The sequence below is a fragment of the Hemicordylus capensis genome, chromosome 4, assembly GCF_027244095.1.
Source record: "Hemicordylus capensis ecotype Gifberg chromosome 4, rHemCap1.1.pri, whole genome shotgun sequence".
Lineage (NCBI taxonomy): Eukaryota > Metazoa > Chordata > Lepidosauria > Squamata > Cordylidae > Hemicordylus > Hemicordylus capensis.
In genome coordinates this window covers 314,205,578-314,228,779 of record NC_069660.1, presented here as the reverse complement: position 1 = coordinate 314,228,779, position 23,202 = coordinate 314,205,578, and the positions used below count along the sequence as shown (strand labels likewise).

Below are 23,202 nucleotides of genomic sequence, written 5' to 3'. Positions count from 1 at the left end.
ACTGGCAGCGGCTTTTCCAAGGTTGCAGGCAGGAATCTCTCTCAGCCCTACCTTGGAGATGCTGCCAGGGAGGAAGCTTGGAACTTTCTGTTCTTCCCAGAGTGGCTTCATCCCCTAAGGGGAATATCTTACAGTGCTCACACATCTAGTCTCCCATTCATAGGCAACCAGGGTGGACCCTGCTTAGCTAAGGGGACAAGTCAAGCTTGCTACCACAAGACCAGCTCTCCTCTTGAACATCTTGAGGTTTTTTCCTGAACTAAAAAGCCCCAAATGCTGAAGCCTTCAGTCTTTTTACCCATTGAGTAGCCATGCGATTATTTCTGGATGCCCTTTTCTGCACCTTTTCCAGCTCTATGATCCTTACCTTCTTATGTTCTGATGAATACTATTATTGTACAATGGTCTGAGAGCACATGATGCTTTTACCTTCTTAAAACTAAGCAAGCCTCAGCCCGCTCCGTGCCTAGATGGGAGACGGCCCAAGAATCCCCGCATAACAAGCCCCTTATAACAAGCCATTCTTGACTGCCCAGCAGCAGAGTGAAAGATTTGTAAGAAATGACATGCATGCATTGGATATTACACATGCCATTTACTGTAGACACCCCCACACGGTCCAACATCGCCCAGTCATAAAGACAGCTCTCAAGCAGGCATATTTATACCTCCCTTCCTGCCTTGTTCGAAAGATTTTGGATGCTGGAAAAAGGACGCTGACGTCAATGTCAAAGTAAACCAAAGAAATCTGGCTGCCAGAGGACTGAGTAGCACTTTGGAGAAGTAAGCCTGCTGCTCAATTTGGGGATCGGGAAGCAGCAGGCAAGGCAACTTAGCTTGTGCACCCCAGCTGAATAAACAGGTAAGGACTGTCATTTTCTCTCTGGACAGACCAAGCAGGGACAGATGGTGTGTGTGTGTGTGTGTGTGTGTGTGTGTGTGTGTGTGTGAGAGAGAGAGAGAGAGAGAGAGAGAGAGAGAGAGAGAGAGAGAGAGAGAGAGAGAGCTTTCATTAGTTATAGTGCAGATACAAAGCATGTTCTGTGAATTGGGATAGTGTTGGACTAAACTGTTTGGTGTGCATCCACTAAGTGGGTGTGCTGGGGCTGAAAAGGCTTGCAAGAGGCAGGGAAGAGAAGAGCATTCTCAGAGATCGATCTGTTCTATGGACTGGAACATGAGAGTGTGCAACCAGGAACGATTTGCTGTCGTCTCTGCCCTAATTTGTCAGACGCGTCAGGTTAGGAACGGTCACTAAATCAAATGATATTCTTGTTCTGATACCCTAAGAACATAGCTTTTAAAAGAAGATGATGTTTGTGAACGGAAGGCAAGGTTAGTCTTATCATTGCTGCGTGGATTATGAGCAATGAGAAGGTTATGAAACCGAGTTCAGTTACTGACTGGATCAGAAGAAGCTAGCTCACAGGACAAGTGGTAAATCTGACACTCTGGGTTAGGACTAGAGCCGGAGTGGGCAGATGGCAGATTGAGGTCGTTTGTAGACCTTTTTATGATATGTAGAGGCTTCTGACCCTCAATTTTTAAGTGCAGCAGCAACAAAAAGGCACCTTTCCACCCCTAAATAAGCCTGTTGAGACGGGACAACCTGGAGTAGCTTTTTTGTGTGTGGAAGAACGACGAGTTCGGTTCTGGTATCAAACACTGGACTTAGAGCCTGGTTTTGGTACCAGAACCGAACTGCTGTTCTGCTTTCTCTCTGTCCCCTCCGCTCAGCTGAAGGGTTGTCACTTTATCCAAACTCTGATGGATATCTTAGTATTGCTGCTCTTAGCTATGCTACTCTGATGGAGCCAGCATAGCGTAGTGTGTTGGACTAGGGCCAGGAAGACCCAAGTTCAAATCCCCATTCAGCCATGAAACTCACAGAGTGACTCTTAGCCAGTCATGTATCTATCAGCCCAACCTACCTCACAGAGTTGTTGTGAGGATAAAAATAAGCATGTACACCACTCTGAGCTCCTCGGAGGAAACAACTAGATAGGAGAAGGGAGAAGTGATTGTATGGAAGCAAGCTAGGAAGAAAAGCTGGGTAGCTTTTCCTCCTGCCTGGCTTCCACATAATCACTTCTGCCCAGGTTTTCCTCTTCCCTTGCTTCCGCACAACCCAAAATTGGGAGCACTCCACACAGCTTTCAAACCCAGGTAGAACTCAGTTTTCACTTGTGTGAATGACTTCCATATCTACAATACACTCCAGGTTTAAACTGGCACAATAGTCAACCTCTCTCCAGGGATTCCTGCGAAATGTAGTTCACACAGGAGGAGTGTGGGCTGCCCATTTCTGATGCAATTCTTAGCACCCTTGCCAAACTATAATTCCCAGGATGCTTTGGGGGAAGCCAAGACAGTAAAACTGATGTAACACCAATATGACTGTGTAGTCTAGATTCACCCTGAGATTTTAAAGGAGTTGCAAAAATACCTAGTTTCCTTTTTTGCTTTAGTTTCAACCCTGCCTTGCTAGGAGCTATCAGTGTGAGGAGAAAGCATAGCTGGTTAAGGAACATATATGGACAGGGCTGCTCACACAGTCCTGCCCTGCAATCTGGCTACCAGGGTTTTGCACATGGATTTTGAGACATCTTCAGTAAGCAAGTTATTTATTTATTTACTCATTCATTCATTCATTCAGTGTTTATACTGCCCTTCCGAAATGGCTCAGGGCGGTTTACAATTAAAACCAGAAACCATTAAAACCCATAACAATTAAAAACAGAAATATAAATATGAACACCAATAAAAAAACATCTTTAAAAACAATTAAACTATCAGAACAATTAAAACCCTGAAAACCAGGTTAACATTAAAACAATTAAAGCTAATTAAAAACCCTGAAAGGCCAGGCCAAACAGATGGGTTTTAAGGGGTCTCTTGAAGGTCAGTAAGGAATTAAGACTAGGAATTTCTGCTGGGAGTGCATTCCACAGCCCGGAGAGCAGCTACAGAGAAGGCCTGCCTCTGAGTCACCACCAAACGAACCGGTGGTAACTGGAGACGGACCTCCTCAGGTGATCTTAACGTGCGGTGGGGATCATGTAAAAGAAGGCGCTTTCTAAGATATCTCGGACCCAAGCCATTCAGGGCTTTAAAGGTAATAACCAGCACTTTGTATTTTGCCCAGAAACATATCAGCAGCTAGAATTGTACCAGTCAGAGGTGGACCAAGCTTTTTGCCACCCATAGGTAAAAAAGTTTGTGTTGCCCTTTTACCTTAAACAAAAAAGGTTTGCCTCTTTAAATTTAAAGTGGGGTGCTTTCTCCTCGCCCACTCCACCCTTGCTGACGCTGCCCACAGAGATGGGCAGCAAAATTTGAGGAGGGGCAAAATTTGCTGCTCCTCAAATTTTGCCGCCCTAGGCAAATGCCTACTCTGCTCCTCCATTAATCCACCACTGGCACCGGTCAGCTCTTGGGGCCAGGAATATGGAGTTCAGAGCACCACACAGAGCCCCTTGCTTCCATTCTTGCCAAACAGTTGATCAGCACCAAGACGACATGTCTAAGCAGGTGCCATGTGTGACGGAGCCTTTTCCTTCAATTTACTTAACTTTTCAGACATGTAAGCTCCTTCTTAGTAAAAGCTATTTGTGAACGGAGGTATGTGTTTAAACAGCTTCAGCATGCCTTTAGCTTAGGTGTCATTTGCGATGTTTGAAACTCTTAAAATAAATAGTTTAGAAAGCAATCAATTAAATTGCAGAACAGTTTTCTTTCCCCCACCCCCACCCCCACCAGGGAAATGGGTAGTCTGACAGATTCCTGAGAATATTAGCCTGTCTAAATACAGGCTACCCAGACTTGTCTACCCGTGCGGGAAATATTCATGTGGAATGACATATCCATCTGCAGTCTTGACAGTGCTCTAATCAGAAATCTGTGACTATGGATTCGTTCACACGAACACCTGCCACTTCCTTGTCTTCTGCCTGGATTGCCTTGAGGTTCATGGTGCAGTCGGTTATGCTGGTATGCATGAGGGACGCCTCCTGCAAGCAGTTCAAAGGGGCAACCTAGTCTCACGCAGGATTCATCCGGGTAGAGCGAAAAAAATCCCACTACTCATAATAGAGAGCAGCAGTGTGAATTAGACTCATCTCAGACCTTATCCTCGATGATGGATGTGGCAGGAGATATCTAGGAGAAGGGGTGTGGAAACCAAAGGCATGCAGGATCAACTTTATTTTTCACTAGATCCCCTAGGTCTACCTTCCAGAACCAAATGTAAAAACAGTGGCAGGATAGAACCAGACATAAATTGTGTCTCAAAGGGTGGATCCAGTTCCCTACTGGATCCCATTGGATAACCTGCTGCTGGGATAACCTTCTTATGCAAGTAAAAATCTGCATATGAGTTACTACAGATCAGGGAGACTCACACAAAATTCTAAAACTGGCCAATGGAGCTGCACAAGACCAAGGAGAATGGACCCAATTCATACATTCACCTATTTTTACCAGTAAGGAACACAGAGGCGGAGAGGGACAACATTACCACAAGCCAACAATGGCAGATAATTTTTAACTTGCAATTTGACGTGCTACTGTTAAGCTACTGGGGATCAGAAACCCTCGCTGATGTAATGCAAATCACCCAGAAATCTACCAGTAGATTGCTATCTGCCTTCTGTTTGCTAGGGCACTGGAGAACAAAATAGAGGAGATGGGACTCTCATAACAGGCATGATGAGATACTCAGTTGTGACACCTGCCTATGGAACTTCTTCCCCTAAGCAGTGGCGCTCTTACCCCTGGACTTTGGGGCCGAGGTCCAGGGCCTCCACACCCCCTGGGGCCCCCCATATCTTCTTTAGCCTGTCCTGGGTGGTGTGGTTGCCACTGGCCTACACTGCACCAGGCAGCCAAGTGTGACTGTGACCTGTTGCGGGTGCTTTAGAGACAGGGGTGGTAGTGGGGCATGAAATATGTGGGATGGAGATATGTTAAGTTATGTGTTGAAATGTTTCTGCTAATGCATATTTGCATAAATATACCTGGTTTATTTATATTCTTACATTCTTGTGAGTTCAGTTGCTGTTTGTGCCTTCAAGAACCCACGTGTTAAAAAAAATACTGCATGTGTCACAGTGTGTGTGTATGGAGTGATGCTTAACTTTCAGGGAGGGCAGCTGCAGGGGCGGGCTCCAAAGGCCTTTAGGTCTAGGCTCCAAAATTACCTAAGTACACCTCTGCCTCTAAGAGACATATTATGCTACACTGCCTTTTTTTCTTCACCATCAGGCTCAAAAGGTCTCTGTTTTAGAGAGCTTTTCAGGAACTTCGATGTTGCAGATTTGTTTCAAAGTTGGATCTCTTCTAGTAGTTTTCCATGTTGTCTGTTCTGTTTGGTTCGGTACTTAGCTGGTGTTTTTAATCAGCTCTTTCTTTCAATAGAAAATTGACTAATACAGAGGGGTTCTCAAACCTGGGCCCCCAGATGTTCTTGGACTACAACTCCCATCATCCACCACTACAATGCCCTCCTGGCTGAAGATGATGGGAATTGTAGCCCCACAATATCTGGAGACCCAAGTCTGAGAAACCCTAGACTAATAAGTTTTATAAATAAATCAAATAATAAGAACAGGAGAGGCACAAGGATCTTCCCAGCTTGCATGCAGTAGGGAAAATGCATGGCATAAGATCTACAGCGGCTACTGCAAGCAGTGGCAGGCATCTATGCCATTGTGAATACACAGATTTTGTGCCCCTGAAGAAGGTAATCAGTACCCAAATGTGCAGGCCAATTGCACATTGCAGATTCAATTGCAATGAATCTCTTATTGTCTACATCCAGCGTAAACCTCTTCCTTGTCTCTTCTGCTGTTCTGGGTCTCACATTCCACCCCTCCCGCCAGTTTTCCTTTCCAACTTTCACCCAGCTGACTTTCCAATGTGCTTTCTTCTCTGTGACTAAGTGCTGCTGTTTTAGAAATGCATGTGCTTGAAGACAGAATCGCTTGGTGACTCATCACTAAATGTGGGAACCCATTCCATGGCAAGTGTCAGGAATGGAGCGAATGTTCTGACTATGGTCTTTGAGATGTGAATACCTTAAACAGAGCGTTTGGGTTGCAAACCCCCCACCCTCCGGCCCGCCCCACCCTACCCCACACGCGCATGCACACACACACGCACCTCTGTGATAAAGAAACGTGTTGGGAAGGCATCAGGCTGTCAGGGTGGGTGCAATCTCGGCCAGTTCAGCAGGGGAAAGTATCAGCTGAACCAGCCTTTTGCCGGGAGAAACCCGAGTTTCAAAAACTCATGGCTGAGAGATGTTCACTGTGAAACCAGAATGCTAATCGAGCTGAGCTGTGTGTTTTTTCTGGTGAGCATTTTCAGCACAAATTGGGCAGGGTCTGAAGAAGCAGCCCTGCCCCATCTCTAGCCTGACTTCTTCCCCCGGAATAGTGCTTGTTGTGAAGAATGCGACATCACATAACGTCATTCCAAAGGGGCATTCTGGGGGAAATGGACTTTATCCCTCCAGAATGCCCCTTAGGAATCATAGACCCATTTTTAAACTCTGTGTGTGTGTGTGTGTGTGTGTGTGTGTGTGTTGGGGCTTGCTGTGATGAAGCTGAGGACCAGTTATCTAGGAAATGAGGATGGAATCTTACCCGCTCCTCCGTTACCCATCTGCACTTGGATGTCTGGCCAATGTTTCGGTCCATGCCCCACTGAAAATGTTCCCACACTCCTCCCTGAGGCTCCCCACCTCAAAGCCGATCACAGAGCAGGAAGCATCCAATCATGTCATTCAGTGAAACAGAGAGAAGCAGAACACTTGGCCAGGCATGTTTCCATGGCCTCGGCAAATGCCTCCTCCACTCCCATGTCTCGCAAGGAAGGAAACGTGTGTGAATCTGTGAATGGCAAGGGTTTCGGGAAACGGATATGCTTCCTCCTACCCATTAAGCAAGTGTGGCCAAAAAATAGCTTGTACAGAGTGGCATTACATAAAAGTACCTTCATGGGGAGGAGAGCTGGTCTTGTGGTAGCAAGCATGATTTGTCCCCCTAGCTAAGCAGGGTCTGCCCTGGTTGCATATGAATGGGAGACTTGATGTGTGAGCACTGCCAGATATTCCCCTCAGGGGATGAAGCCGCTCTGGGAAGAGCATCTAGGCTCCATGTTCCTTCCCTGGCATCTCCAATATAGGGTGGAGAGAGATTCCTGCCTGCAACCTTGGAGAAGCCACTGCCAGTCTGTGTAGGCAATACTGAGCTAGATGGGCCAAGGGTCTGACTCAGGATATGGCAGCTTCCTATGAGCCTATGATACCTCCCCCCACCCCATTTTAATACACTTGGGCATTTCTAAGTACTTATAAGATCTGGGGTCTGGGCACACAGTTTGATAATTAAACTCAATCACAATTAAACTCAATCATGCCGGCCCCCCAAGAATAATTACTTATGCTTTTCAAAGTCTTTGGTGTTATAATCCAGCACCTATAAAGGTGGAATGTCACCTAATGGCGCAGCGGGGAAGTAACTTGCCAAGGGAGCAAGAGGTTGCTGGTCCGAATCCCCGCTGATATGTTCCCCAGACTATGGGAAGACACCTATATCAGGCAGCAGCGATATAGGGAGATGCTGAAAGGCATCATCTCATACTGTGCGGGAGGAGGCAATGGTCAACCCCTCCAGTATTCTTCCAATGACAACCACAGGGCTCTGTGGTCGCCTGGAGTCAACACTGACCTGATGTCACCACTTTACTTTATAAAGGTGGAAGCAGCAGAGGACTAGGCGAGGCCAGGAGCTGTCTCCCCTACTCTGGGCAGGTGCCTCCACTGATGCACTTCCTTGCAGGAAGAGGTCATGGGGAGGGAGGTGGCTGTTGAGATTCGGGGCTCTGGGCCGTTCATTGGGGTCCTCCTGTGCCCCACGGGCCACCCCCTGACGCCCCTGCACTTGGAGAGAAATCTAGTGTATTTCCCCTGCTAGTCCTAGCTAGGGCTGTCTGTCATCTGACTACAGAATGCTTCACTGATTGACCATCTTAGTCAATTAACCAATAGATTCTATCTGCATGAATTTGCATATGAACACAACAGTGCTACAAATGAAGACAGCATCCTTTTCTTTGTTTTTAGATTATGCTCACAATTGTCACAGCAGGCCCCATATCAGGGCCGAACTGGATGTGACCGTAAGTTGTCTCCTCACCCCCATGAAAACTGTGTCACCGTGCAAAATCCCGAAGCTGCTCGCTTCAGCGCAAACATGCTCTGCATGCTCGATCTTATTGCACATGCCTGAAGATGTTTGAGGAGAGCTGGTCTTGTGGTAGCAAGCATGGCTTCTACCCTTTGCTAAGCAGGGTCTGCCCTGGTTTGCATTTGAATGGGAGACTACATGTGAGCACTGTAAGATATTCCCTTCAGGGGATGGAGCCGCTCTGGGAAGAGCAGAAGGTTCCAAGTTCCCTTCCTGGCTTCTCCAAGATAGGGCTGAGAGAGAGTCCTGCCTGCAACCTTGGAGAAGTCACTGCCAGCCTGTGAAGACAATACTGAACTAGAATGACTAATGGTATGAGTCAGTATAAGGCAGCTTCCTATGTTCCTATGAGCAAGAGAAGAGCTGGTCTTGTGGTAGCAAGCATGACTTGTCCCCTTAGCTAAGCAGGGTCCACCCTGGCTGCATATGAATGGGAGACTTGATGATGTGTGAGCACTGTAAGATATTCGCCTCAGGAGATGGAGCCGCTCTGAGAAGAGCAGAAAGTTCCAAGTTCCCTCCCTGGCTTCTCCAAGATAGGGCTGAGAGAGATTCCTGCCTGCAACCTTGGAGAAGCCGCTGCCAGTCTGTGAAGACAATACTGAGTTAGATGGACCAATGATCTGACTCAGTATACGGCAGTTTCTTATGTTCCTATGTGAGCGCAGCACTAGTCTGGAATGCAAGCAAACAGCCTAGCGCAACAGCCTTGGTCTAGCACAACATATTCCTGAGCCTGGATGTCAGCCAGTAAAAATACCAGTAGGTAGATAAAGTTTATTACGGTCATAGACCAGTTAATCTTTACAAAAATACCAGTATATGTTGGATTGGTACACAACTAAACACACAAACAGATTAAAACAGAAGCTGATCAGAAACTGTAGGGTAATATTCAGCAGGGTAGAGGGAAATCAACCCAATTCATATTCCTGGTGAAATGAACGTGTCTTACCCATGCATCTAAAACTCATCAATGGAGGCCAGAAGGGGAGTGATAGGGAGAACTTTACCATTTGATGGGAGAGGGGCCTCTTGGTGGTAGCTCGTGCTGTTTGGTATTCCCCTTTTTGGGAGATGCACTAGGCTCAGTGTTTCAGCGGCACATAAAAACCTTGCAATTTCAGCCAACATCCCCACACCTATCCAGTTAGATACTGTTTTAAATATATTGCTTTTGGTCTGGCATGTTCTGTGTCTGTATGTTTTATTGCTGTTTCCATATTGTCCTAAGCTGCCTTGAACCAGTAAGGTGAAAAGAAGGGAATGGGTTTTTTAAGTAAACGAAATAACATTGATTTCTGCTTGATTTGGTTGAAGAAAAAACTCTAGCAGACATACTGAGCAACATTCCGCCTGCCTTGTAACCGATCGTGTGCACAGTTCTGCAAGAGTGCTCTTGTGCAAATGCAGGAAATGGCACAAACGCAGTTGTGCAATCAATGGCCATTGTTCCCAATTGATCACACAACTGCAGTTGTGCCATGTCCCCAACTGCACAAGAGCGCCCTTGCATAGCTGCGCTCATGTCCTCTTACAAGGCGGACAGAACACTGTGCCATATGTCAGCCGCTGTCTATTAAAACAGTGACAACATGTCCACTATACCTCTGCCTGTAGCTTTAGGACATTTCCAACCCAATGCTTGCTCAATACCGCTGCAAGTTCATTTTGGTAAGCAGATGAGATTTATTTTAAGCCCTGTCCATCACGTTTTTGGAAAGCTCTTATTGCCAGCAGCCATGGTCCAACGGTGGTTTGCTTCTGACCCTCTAGTGCTCCTTGGCTGTTCTCATCTAACTTTGGGAACTACAGGCAGGCTCACAGATGAGGAGTCGTCTTCTCTCAGGCCTGGCATCCATCAGCTAGGATGCATGATCGCATGGGAAACCTGCCACTCCTTGGCAGCGTCTCACGGCCCACTTGAAACTTTGCAGCTGTTGCCAGTTGCAAACGGTAAGGAACGGGGAAGAGTGCGGCTGCAGGGCAGCGGAGGAGCAGAGGACATGTTCTGCCCTGTGTGGTGAAAGAAGGGAGCAGCATGACTAGCTGGTGCTGGAAACAAAATCAAAAGTAGAGGAAAAGCTCAGTCATGGGATGCTGAGTAGGAAAGGAAGCAAGCCTGGTGGAATGCACCAGCCAAGCTAGAGGTGGTGCATAAGCTGCTGGTGCTCCTTTTTTCTTCAAAAGTGGGCTGTAGGGGCAGCCCCCATGTGGATCAGGGCCATTCGTGTTTAATCCTTTGCTTCCGCACCCATCTCCCAACAGAAATCTCCCCTCCCGCAAACGGCTACAGTGCTTGGTTTAAAACACAAGATTAGCAAGAAGACAACTCTTCTAGATAGGGACATGACAATACAAAGGATTTGTGCTGTGGAGGAAAAGGATGGAGAGAAGGTTTCCTCCTGTTCCTTTAATGGCAGAACTTGGTGTCATACTGTGAGACTGATTAGCAGGAGATTCCAGACAGATGAAAAAGAGGGACTTTATCACACAGAATACACAATTAACCTATGGGATTCACTGCCACAAGATGTGGGACTAGCTTCAAAAGAGAGCCAGGCAAATTCAAAAGAGGAGAGGTCTGTTAATGGCTGTTATTCATGATAGCTATTTGGAGCCTCCAGGTTTAGAGGCAGTACACCTTGAAAATCAGTTGCTGGGGAGCAACGTGGAAGCGGGGTATTGCCTTTGTCTGCTGCTTGTGGGCACTGGGCTTCCCAGCTGACCACTGTGGGAAATACGATGCTGGTGAAGGTGGATCTTTGGTCTCATGCAGCAGGGCCCTTCATACATTCTGAACACTGCAGTAGTCTAACCTAGAAGTGGCCAGAGCATGAATACCTTAGGGAGCATCTGCTCCCAGCTGAATCTACCCACCTGACGAGATCGGCTGGGAGGGCTCTGCTCCAACTGCTGACACCTCCTGAGGCCTTTATGTCGAGCGCAGGGGACAGAGCCTTCTCAAACAAACAAGCCAAATAACAGTCATCAGGCTGAGGAATACAGATAGGGAGTGTATTTCTGTACCTGCGTTCAACATAACATGTGAATGACTGTGCCTGTATATAGATCTGTACCCGTGCGCAGTGCACACTCATACGGATGTTAAACATAACGTGTGAATGGGCCTCTTGTCTTGATTGCCTGGAGAGATCCCCTCTTAAGGCCTGCAACTTGGTTTCGACCCATCATTTGTGAATCGTAAAACTTCCGAAGCCAGCTATGGCCCACGACCTGTCCATTGCACATTCCTGGAATAGTAGTTCAGGAGTGAGAGCAGGAAGCCATTTTTGGACAAATATAACATCTAAGCTGCTTCTGTTATTTATGTTCCAAAGTGAAAGAGCCAGACTTACTGGAGTTGCATTTGTAAGGCTGGTCTCCACTGACCTGGAACTGAGTCTCGTTCTGGCTCTCTTGTGATGTGTGGGTGAGACTTCCAGGATAGTCTGTCCGGTCTATGCACTTGTTTGTTCCAGTTGGTCCAAGTAAAACAGGTTTATCATCCCAGCTGGTGGTTTAAGAAAATAAATCTCATCAAGATCTTTTGGATCACATGCAACACATGCTCCAGATAGGAGATGGCATCAAAGTAAGACAGATTTGACCCCAGCTGCATAAACCTGGAAGATCTTCTTCCTGGTCATGATCCCATCAGGGGGTTCACACTAAGAAGAAAACAATTTGCTTTCTGCATACCTTCTTTGAAGGATTAGTTAAGACTCTGGATCATGTTTAGAGCTGAGAACACTCTCCGAGTCCATCGTTTGATAACATCATTTCATGATTGTCAGCCACTGAATGGATTGTCTTCACTGAATGGAGATAGCGGAATGGGGAATGATGGAGATGGGGCCAGAGCTGAGTGGTAGGGGTGTGCACAAAACAGCCTGGCCCAGTTCAGTTCGTGTTCTGTACCCGTGCTGGACTGGGCCAGTTTGGGTTTCCCCCCATCAACCCCCCCCCCCACCATTTGGTTCAGTTCGGGAGCATTCATCAGACTTAAAAAAAAATATATTATAACTTATCCCCTCTGGGGGGCATCTCTGAGGTGGTGGTGGGGTCTGTGGAGGTTCCTTCTCCCCCCTGTCTGCCTTCCTTAATGCAAAAATCACCTGGTTCAGGCAGTCTTCAGCCCTTTACAGGCCTATTCCCCAGCGCGGTGGCCATTTTGGAGGCTGCCATGCATGCACATTGGGACCCTGCATGGCCAGGTCATGACCCAGGCCACGCAGGTTTTGGTTGGTCTTCAGCCCTTTCTGGGCCTATTCCCCAGTGTGGCAGCCGTTTTGGAGGCCGCCGTGCATGTGAAGTGGGACCCTGCATAGCCAAGTCACATAGGAAGCTGCCATATACTGAGTCAGACCATTGGTCCAGCTAGTTCAGTATTGTCTTCACAGACTGGCAGCAGCTTCTCCAAGATTGCAGGTAGGAATATCTCTCAGCCCTATCTTGGAGATGCTGCCAGGGAGGGAACTTGGAACCTTCTGCTCTTCCCAGAGCGGCTCCATCCCCTAAGGGGAATATCTTACAGTTCTCACAAATGGAGTGTCCCATTCATATGCAACCAGGGGTTTTTGTTTTTTGTTTTTGTTTTGGGGGAGGGTTAATTATTAATTGGAATTAAAAATTCCAAAATTTTCCAGAAAACCTACATCTCTGTTGACAGTACTAGGCTAGGTGAACCAATGTTTGAAAGGACAACCCTATTCAAAATAGCCATCAGTCCTTTGACTGTAGGTCTCTCTAGGAGATGAGAGTGGGGAGGTGAGAATGGGAAAGTATTTTGTGAAGTGGAAAGTTCTGCAAAGGTGATTTATTACGGTAGTATAGAACTTTCCGCAGCCACTTTCTGTGCCAGCATTGTGTATCTTATTGTTTGTGGTACTCTTACTGACTGTTAGCAATAAGCAGCGCAAACTGGTCAGCTCCTCCTGGAAACCGCTGGCTCTCGTTCATCTTAAGTAGAGTCAACGAGAGTCATCTGTGTTCTCCTGAGCAGCTAAGGACAGAGTCTGTTTACTCAACTGATTCTGATGCATGGAAATCAATTTCTCAAAGGGCTGCTACTAGAACGAATTCTGTGAAAACACCCCCAAGGCACTTTACTGTCTGTCCTCACTTGGTCCCAGTGTCTAAGAATGGAATGAACATTTCGCTGCCCCAGACGAAAGCCTCGGCTATTCTGGAACATGGTCTCCAGCAGCGCCAACCAGAAGCCCCTGCAAAGTTCACAGAGCCATGGAATGCTTTGTCTGCAGAGCTGGAATATACTGCCTTTGAATATGGAAGGTCCATATTTTACTACCATGCTTAGTAGCCAGTGATAAATCTTATCTGTATGGTCACCCCAGCTCCTGTGCAATTGAGGGCAGAGGAAGATGAAGGCTTCTCTGTAGTGTAGCAAGAGCACAGCAGAAGTTCTTATAGGAGTCAGGGCAAATCACCTGACCCACTCTGGCCAATTGGAGCAAAGAAGCTTTTTGGAGGGTGTGAGGGCTAATCATCCACTGCCACCCAAATATAATCTTTAGCTGGTTCTGCTCCCAGTCACTGAATCCTCTGTCTTTCCAAAACAATATCAGAACTCAGTAGTGTGGTGAATAAAATGGGCAGATAGGCATGTGGTGGGACTAACATAAAAACAAAACAGATCCAGATAATATAACAACAAAAACCACCCCACTAATATGTGAATATAAATTATATTGAAAGGAGATCAATAATTTATATATAGTGATCTGGATATATATAAATAAGAGATAATGAACAAACATTTATAACAATGCATATGTACAAACAACAGACCAATAATATCGAAAACTATGAGACCACAACAGCTATCCAGTATTATACGCTGTTTCAATGTGTCTTTTTCAAGTGTCCAGTAAGTTCAATTAATCAATAAATATAAGCAGTGGTGTCTTGCTATTGTTTTTCTGTTGGACGATGAGTATTTCTCAGAGGGAATCTATCAGTTGTTTCCTGTCATCTGTCCATTCTGTCTCCTCGAAAGTTTCCAACAGACTCATTTCAGATCCTTCACATTGTTGTTTTGTTGTGAGACTAAAATAACAGACAGAGACACCAGTAAAATAGTATAAAGACAAGAACAGGTTTACTAGAATAAAAGGTTGTAAAAAGAAATTAGGAAAAAAAATAGTACAGGAACAAATGATGTCAAGTTCAGCTGGCAAGAATACAAAATATAAAACAAACGAGCTTGCTGGCTTGTTCTCCTAAGGCCTAGCAGGTTCCCGTAGGAACAGCTCCCTCACTGCTATCTCCCATAGCAATTTCAGCCTGACCTGACCCTGCTGATATTCTGGCCTTCTGGCTCACACAACTCTCAGCAGCACACTCTGACCACATTTTCACGTAAAGCAGAACTGGAGTTTCAGGGGGCAGAGGTTTTCCTAACATTACATGTGAATGCGTGCAACTCTGATTCCACATGGGGACCGACCCGAGGTTCTATTTCTTCAACTCCAGTCTAAACCCTCAGGTTGTAGTGAGTTCATTGCCACAACCCAAGATTAGATGCAGCTTGGGTTGCATCCAAATTCAGAACGCCAGGCTGCATCCCCTTCAACCGGAGTTGAGGGAGGAAGCTCCTCCCTCAACACCAGCCATGATTGGCTCTGCGGGCTGTCCTTCAGTCAAGGAGGAAGCCCACACAACCCGTTCCCCCTCCTCTCTGCAGTCTTGCTGACTTCAGAGAGATTGCTCTCCATGACATCCGAATTTGGACAGGAGAGCAGGATGGGGCTTGGAAGCGAGACCACAGGTCCACTGGACCCGCGGTTCCATGTTCCATGCAAATACAGTCTCTCTCATAGAACTCTTCTCCCACAGCCCTCCTCCTCTCGGCTGCTCAACCCTCCCTTTTATCCAGTTCCAAAGGGAATACATTTAACCAGTCAGGGAGCTTCTTCCCTCAGGCAGCCAAAACCTTCTGTCTCTGCGTTCCTGGAGAGAGCCAATCACATCACATTGTGACTTTCCCTCCAAAATTCTGCAGCAGGCAACTTTTACCTCAGACGTGACTGTTAGAGGTTGCTACCTTTTAACCCCTGCAGAGCCTGGAGGAGGACACAGAACAAACTAAGGAAAGCAAACCACAAAACCTAATGGAGAGGAGTGAGTGCTTCACCAATGGTGTAACTGGTTTCCCTGCAGTTCCACCCATTGGCCAAAGGTGGGCTTTCCAGAGCCCAGACAGACTCCCTCTCCATGCCTTCCTCTAGTCCTGAATTCTAACTCCTCTAATTCATCTGATCCTTTACTGAAGCTAGACTAGGGCAGAGCTACTGTTGGGTGCATGCATGCAAAGATTACAGACCACCCGCCTCTGGAGCCAACTTGCCCGGCCTCAGGGGCCGCCTTCCTTGCCACCCCTGCCTCCTCTTCCCCCACTGGCTACCTCACCAGCCACTCCCGCTGCCGCCCACCACCGCAATCCTTCCTACGGTGCACCATGCTGCTCATTCCCAGTAGCACATTACGCCCCTACAGCTGCTTCCCAGCTGCTTAGGGTTCTGACTCCAAGGGCTCTGGGAACAAGGGTATGCATGTGCTCCTCATGCCCAGATGCCTTGGGGTTCGAGCTGGCAGGAGTGCAGGCGCTAGGAGCATGCCCACCCCATCGCTGGGAGTGGAAGACTGCCACTGCCTCCACTCATCGTTGCCACCAGCGGGAGGCCGCCACCAGGTTAGGGAGAACACTCCCGCTGCTGCAGAAGGACTGCCTCTGGGAATACGGGCCACGCATGCCCTCCCTACACCACTGAGCTAGACTGTGTAGTAGTAGCCATCAGTTGTGGCAACGAACTCAGTAAGTTAAGGGCCATGCGGTCAGCTCCATCCGTGAGAGGTGCATCGTCCATGTACAGCTGCTCATGCTCTGGAGAAGCAGCTCCCACACCACTGCAGCAACAGAGAAGGCGGGGCTTAGTGTGCTACTACAGAAGGGATTCCCAGCCTTGGGCCCCTCAGATGTTGTGGGACTACAATTCCCATCACCTCCAGCCACAATGGCTGAAGGCACAGGTGAGCAGCTCAGGTGGTGCCCAATTGCTGCAGATAGCAGAGCATTAGCTCCCTCTTGTGGTGACATGTGACAGTTGCACAGAGATTGTAATGGGAGGGGGCTTCTTTTAAGCAAGACAAGCCCTGTCCAGACATTATGTTCAACTGTGAGGACCGACCTCCACCCCCACCCCCACCCCCAAAACCCCTCAGGGGCTGGAGAGGAGGCAGGCACATGACGCCACATAGTGGAGCGAGCGGTGTGGGAGGCTCCTCGTCAAGTCACGGCGGGCCCAACATTCGCTGGCGAGCCATGGAGTGGGCTGAACTCCACATCGCGGGTGCCTCCTGACGATGGACAGGTGCCAGCGATGTCAAAGAGAGGCATAGCCCCACCAGAGCTGACCCCAGGGTCAAGGGGGATAGGGCAGAGGGTGCATGAGACAAGGGAACGAAGAGAAGGGGTCACAAGGGAGCAAGAATGGAAGGAGAGCACCTGTCTTTATCATCAGACAATAAAGGCATGGGTGGAAGGAAGAGAGCTGGTCTGGTGGCAGCAAGCATGACTTGTCCCCTTAGCTAAGCAGGGTCCACCCTGGTTGCCTATGAATGGGAGACTTGATGTGTGAGCACAGCAAGATATTCCCCTCAGGGGATGGAGCCGCTCTGGGAAGAGCAGAAGGTTCCAAGTTCCCTGCCTGGCAGCATCTCCAAGACAGGGCTAAGAGAGATTGCTGCCTACAGCCTTGGAGAAGCCGCTGCCAGTCTGTGTACACCATACTGATCTAGCTGGACCAATGGTCCGACTCAGTATATGGCAGCTTCCTATGTTCTATGTTGAAGGGGAGGAATCTGGGCAGGAGGAAGTGGGGCTTTACCCTGGATAAAATGGGCCAGGCCAGTAATGAAACCAGCAGGTACAGGGAGCCTATGTCCTCTGGTGAATGGGCAGGCGGTGAGCCCAAGGCAAGACCTGTAAGGGTGAAGTAACCCTTTGGGGCAACTCTGAGGCCCATCACCCGGATCCAGAAGGGGCCCATCTCAGACCATCCTCCCAGCTTGGATGGGGAGGAGTGTGGACCTCAGCGTACCGTCTGGTATATGCACGTACAGATCTGTACGCACATAGAGTTATCCAAACGATGTTCCATACAGTAGTCCATTTTCTAGGACTGAGACCAAATAAATTGCACTGCCCACACCTGGAAGCACACACGACTTCCACAGACCGCAGGCTTTGTGCAGAGCTGGGGTGGGCTGCTAAAGGCACAAGGAGCTGGGAGTAGCTTAAATGACATCATGGATGATGAGCAGGAAGCTGCACATGGAATGCTGAGGCATGTAGTGCTTCCCAGAGATAGTTCCTATAGAGCTATATGAGATGGAGTGACGGCAGGGCAAGTGAGATGGGAGGGTATGTGCCTCAGAATGCTCTTGGCTGAGGCACTATTTGGGCTAGAACCAGCCATGCCTCTAGATCCAACAAACCCTGAGCAGCCAGAGCTTGTCACCCCTCCTGCATTCTGCCCCTCAGAGGGCAAGACTCCCTGTGATTTCTCAGTTTGACTACTGCAATGCACTTATGTGGGGCTACCCTTGAAGACAGTTCAGAAACTTCAACACGTCTAGAATGTGGCAGGATGTTTGCTGCCCAGTGCTGCCCACAGAGAGCATGTTGGAGAAGCCAGGGACGGAACTTGGAACCTTCTGCTCTTCCTAGAGTGGCTCCATCCCCTAAGGGGAATTTCTTACAGTGCTCACACTTCTAGTCTCCCTTTCTTTTGCAACCAGGGTGGACCCTGCTTAGCTAAGGGGACAAGTCATGCTTGCTGCCACAAGACCAGCTCTCTTCTCCTTCTGATGGGGAGGTACTTCTTCAAATGTCAGCACTATCTGATATGAGGTTGGTTATTATGGGAATATCAGCAGCAGCTTGTCCTAACGAACAGGGGAGGGGCATCAAATGAGTCACTGCTGCCCCTGATTCTTGGCAGGCCAATGACACATGTTTCTCCTATCCCACTCCATCCCTGTGTTGATAAGAGCCACGCTGCCTACAGGCTGGCCATCCATCAGGTAGAGCTGTATGGACGAAGCTCACATATCTCTACCTGATGAATGGCCAACCTGCAGGCATCATGGCAGTCATTAACATGGAGGCAGGCTGGAAAGGGAGAAACAGACACAACTGGGCTACTGGGACAGAGGCAGCTGTGCCTCATTTGATACCCCCTGGCTTGTTAGGATGTGTCTCCCCCCACCACACCCCGCTCAACTGCACACACATTTTAGATTTCTTTCCCAAAGGAGATCTGCACCATTGGCCCACTCAAGGGATTAAGCCATTTGCCATGCTGTCATCTGCTGGAATTTAGATTTTTAAATGTTGTCTCCTCTTTTTTGTGGGTGCTTATTCTCAATTAACATTCATTAGTTCTTCATGTATTATTTTGTTTTCCCTAAGCCACCCTGAGAACATTTGTTGAAAGCAGGAGGGGGGCAAATTTATAGATAGACATATGAATAAGTAGATAAGACCATTCTGCTGATGGCTTAAATACTCAGCAACCTCCCTGTCACTTCATAAATTTCCAACAGACTCGGGGCACCAAGCCAAGAGCTTCCAAAGACATGTGGAACATTGACAGAAGACGAGGAGCTTGACTTTTTTCCCTCTCTCTTTTGGTTCCCAGTGCCACCCCTTTTGGTTCCAATGCTATATTTAGAAGAGAGACAGAGAGAGAGAGACAAAAAGAAAGGACTTTTAATATTCCGTTTGCAATGCTTTCTCAGCCTCACAATTCCCAGGCATCTTGGGTGAAAAGCCTCGATTCCATAGGTGAGATTATTTTGATCTGTTTCCACATCCATCTGTTTCAGAGTCCGCTAATAGGTAAGTCCATCTCTCAGCCCTTCTGTTCTCCTAGGCATCGTTCCATAAGGACTGGGGGGAGTTATAAACTGTCCACCGCGGCATGGAAGCTGCAAGCACTCTCCTTGTTGCTTCAATTTCCCCGTCTCAGGAACTCCTTAATTTTTAATGTATTCTTTGCCCCCAAAAGGGAAAATTGCTGTAGGGCATAAGCAGAAGAGTGATGGGAATGGGTTTAAAAGGGAGAGAGATGGTTGGGGTCTCGTTTGCAGCCTGTGTTGAAATGATACTTTCTATCTTGGCAAGAGGCAGCAGGTTGTCCAAGACTGATGTTCAGATGCTGAGGAAACTGTGGGGCACACAGTACCAGGTATGTTAAAAGAGTGTCCCTGTGATGTTTTCACTCTCATGGATAATGCGGAAACAGCATGGAAGATAGGACTAAGAGTGAGTGAGACCAATGGACCACCTCAGCTGCCTGGCAGCAACTTTCTGGGAATGGGAATGCCCCCCTCCCGAAAAACACTCAGAGAACTCGCAGCTGAAGAGACAATCAGGGATTACCAGGAGCATGGGGCGGGCGGGGTGGGCGGGCGGAGAATGATTCTGTGCAAGCACAGGATGTAGTGCTAGAAATAATCCTGAGCATTTTGGATTTTTTTTTGTGGGGGACAAGTTTTACACACAGGGTGGTGACTTTTGCTGTCTTGGCTGCAAAAAGCAGAGAGGAGTGTAGCATTTGGTAAGGAGAATGTTTTGACATGATTTCTAACTTTTCGGCATGGATTTTATCTTGAGTGTGAAGGCTAAATGAGAGATGGCATGGAGTTTCCATGGCTGGCACTCCTGCTGTCTTTTTCCTTTTCAAAAGGTAGCTGAGGGTATTCGGATCAGGTCCATGATAGAGGGGAAGAGAGTTAACCCTGTTCCCCAGCTTCAGTTTCCCTGCTTAAATTGCACACTCACCTTGTGGCTGTTTTTAGCTACAGAGGAGGAAACCTATGGACACCATGCTTTCCCTACATGGCTAATAGCAGCTTGAGGGGGCAATTTGGATGGGGGGCCATGGCATAAAAGCAAAGAGTCCGCCATGATTACTACTCTACAGATATTTATATACCACTTTTTAACAAAAGTGGTTTTCATTCTGAAAGCAGTTTCTATAGAAATAAACAAATACGATAGTTCCCTGTTCCAAAAGGGCTTGCAATCTAATAAGAAACATAAGGCAGACACTAGCAGCAACCACTGGAAGGAGGCTGTGCTGGGGGCTGGATAGTTGCTCTTCCCCTGATAAATATAAGAGACTAGGTGACTCTTTGCTCAGTTAGCAGGGGTAAACACTCTCACCCTAAACTGTTGTCCTGATTGAAACTGAGCTAGTTTGGGGTAGGAGGAGAGAATTACTTTGGGAATTCCGTATGCAACACTTCCATATCATAGTACACACAATGTTTCCAAGATGGTACTATGTGACTGCTTTTAGACTGTGTCATTCAAAACTGTTAGGGCTGAATGGCTTAGACCAGCGGGTCCTAACCTGTGGTACTCTGGCTGTTGCTGAACTACAACTTCCATAATTCCCATACACAATAAAACTGGAGTACCACAGGAAGAACCCAGGTAGACCAGTCCTCTGAAGCAGGCTGACATGACAAGTCTGGAGTAGAGGGGCGGGTCTACCTGCCAACCCCAATTAGTAGACCAGCTCTCCCTGGGGAAATGGTGCCATTTTGAGGCCTGTTTTTCCAGTTCTCCCCAGAAAAACGGGCCTCAAAATGGTGCTCGAATCACTCAAATCGATTCGAAGTTGATTCGTTGAGGCAGCCAGCCAAGCCAGCTGCCTTTGATGAATCAATTTAAGTTTTTGCGATGTGATTCGAGCTCGAATTGAATCGCAAAAGTTGATTTGTGCACACGCCTACTGGGCGGTCCACACAGATGTAGGATGCCCTCAGATTATCCTCACGACAACCTTGTGAGGTAAATTAGGATGAGAGAATGCATCTGGCCCAAGGTCACCTGGTGAACTTTGTATGGCTGAGAAGGGATTTAAGCTCCGAACTCCTTGGATGGAATCCAACATTCTTCTAACGATAATACACTACAGTGGCTTTATTTATTAACTAGCTGGCCCTGCACAGAACATCTGGACCCTAGTTCTCCGTATCTCACCCCTCCCAGGACAATCAAGCTCCCTGCCCTGCCTTCCCCCTATCCTTAAGCCACCCCCTCCCATCCAGGATGGCAGCGGAGGTGGTGAAACCTCCCCCGCTCTCCCCCACACAACTCACTCTCTTGCCCTCCCCTCCCACAACTCACTCTCTCACTCTCCCCCCTCGGCCAGCCTCCCCCTCCTCTTCCCTTCCTAGGGAGAGTGGCATCATGGCGGCCAAGGCCAGCTCCTACCACCGGCCTACGTCACATCACCTTGCTGAGTTTCCTCCTGAGGAGGATGGCAAATTTGGGCAGGAGAGTGCACCGAAGGCCAGCTTATGTCACCCTGCCAAATCTCCTCATGAGGAGAACAGCCCTTCCCTTCTGGCCTTCACTGATGGCCCTTGGTGTGCTCTTCTGCCCCAGCCATCTTCTTCTTTCTTCCTTGTTGCCTCAGTGCTGTAAAGCATGATGTGAAAGGTAGGAAGCTGCCTTGTACTGAAACAGATCCTTGGTCCATCTAGCTCAGCATTATCTACAGGGACTGGCAGCAGCCCTCCAAGGTTTCAGGCAGGAGTCCTGCCCAGCCCTACTTGGAGTTGGACCAATGGTCTGACTCAGTATAGGCAGCTTCCTATGTACCTAAGCTGGCATTTGCAGCAAATAGCCACATTTGAGGTGCTATTCTCAGCTGCTTTTCTGAATAACAGGACAGCTTCCAGTCTGCTTCCTGATTAAGGCTATTTAGCAATCGGGGGTGTTAATGCCACCTGAAGTTTGACTACTAGCACTAGGTTGTAAAACGGTTTCACTTCTGCATTCAGAGTTGGACAAAATTCCATTGTCCAATCAACTTAGCCCAATATATGAATGCAGGATTGTCAACGTTCCAGGAGTTTCTTGGAATCAGCATCAACCTCCAGGTGACTATTGAAAGCAATTCTGGAGACGCCAGTGGTTTGATATTGTGAAAAATATTGCAGCAGGATTCTCAAGGGATAGTTGGAGATTGAGCTGGCAACCCTGTGTGAACATTACTGGCAGCCACCGTCTTTTAAAAGAATTTGTGCGGAGGTTTTTTCTTCCCAAGAAAAAATGACACACAAAAAATCAGTAACCTGTGTAGCTTGTCTAGATCTAGAAAATGCCATTAGTGCTTTTGGCTGTGTATTAAAGTTGGTAGTATCACCTAAAACTAAGAGGTTGGCACAAATGGCTAGGCCAGAGTCAAAGCGTCCTCATGGATAGTGAAGAACAAACAGGTTCAACGTCAAACAGGTTCAACGTTGAACCAGTACAGTTTGACTGTTCGGGGTCAAACCGAACCACCTCATGTTCAGTCTGAGCACAGACTGAAACACACATACCGCAGCCATTTGGGGGGGGTTCACGAATTTTTTAATTTAATTTTCTTTTAGAATTTACCCCCTCTGAGGGACTTGCTCTCTGTGGCAGGGGGCCCGTAGGGGGTTCCCCCTCCCCCGCCAGCCTCCTTGCCTCTCAAACTGGCCTGTTCGGCCAGCTCTTCAGCCCATTTGGGCCTTCCCCCTCTGGCTTGGAGGCCATTTTGGAGGGAGGCAAGGAGGCCAGCAGCAGGAGGGGGAATCCCCATGGACCACCACCTCCCACCACCTAGAGCAAGTCCTCCGGAAGGAGTAAGTTTTAAAAAATATTTAATTTTTTTAAAAAATAAATAAATCACGAACTCCACCCGCCCGGACTGAACCAAACGGAGGGGGGAGTCGAGGGGGTGCCAGACCGAACTGGCCCGGTCCAGTCTGGGTCTGGTTTGGACTCGTACCAAACTGGGCCAGCCAGTCCCATGCACACCCCTAATCGTGGATGAGGTGAAAACTAGCATTTATAAACCTATTCCTTTTCCAAGCAATTGCG

The 23,202-nt window shown here is 47.9% G+C and overlaps 1 protein-coding gene across 5 annotated transcripts in view; it reads left to right on the top strand.

Moving 5' to 3' along the window:
* The first annotated feature begins 707 nt into the window (after positions 1–707).
* GPR20 (G protein-coupled receptor 20) overlaps positions 708–23,202 on the top strand; it is a 38,485-nt gene continuing 15,990 nt past the window's right edge. The window contains exons 1-3 of one of the 5 annotated variants that reach the window (XM_053243758.1): positions 708–862; positions 18,974–19,119; positions 19,459–19,522. The gene's annotated coding sequence lies outside the window, so the exon portion shown is untranslated. Of the gene's footprint in view, positions 863–18,973; positions 19,174–19,458; positions 19,523–19,849; positions 19,895–23,202 lie in introns of those variants that run through there. The other 4 variants (XM_053243759.1, XM_053243760.1, XM_053243761.1 and 1 more) reach the window with 4 other exon arrangements.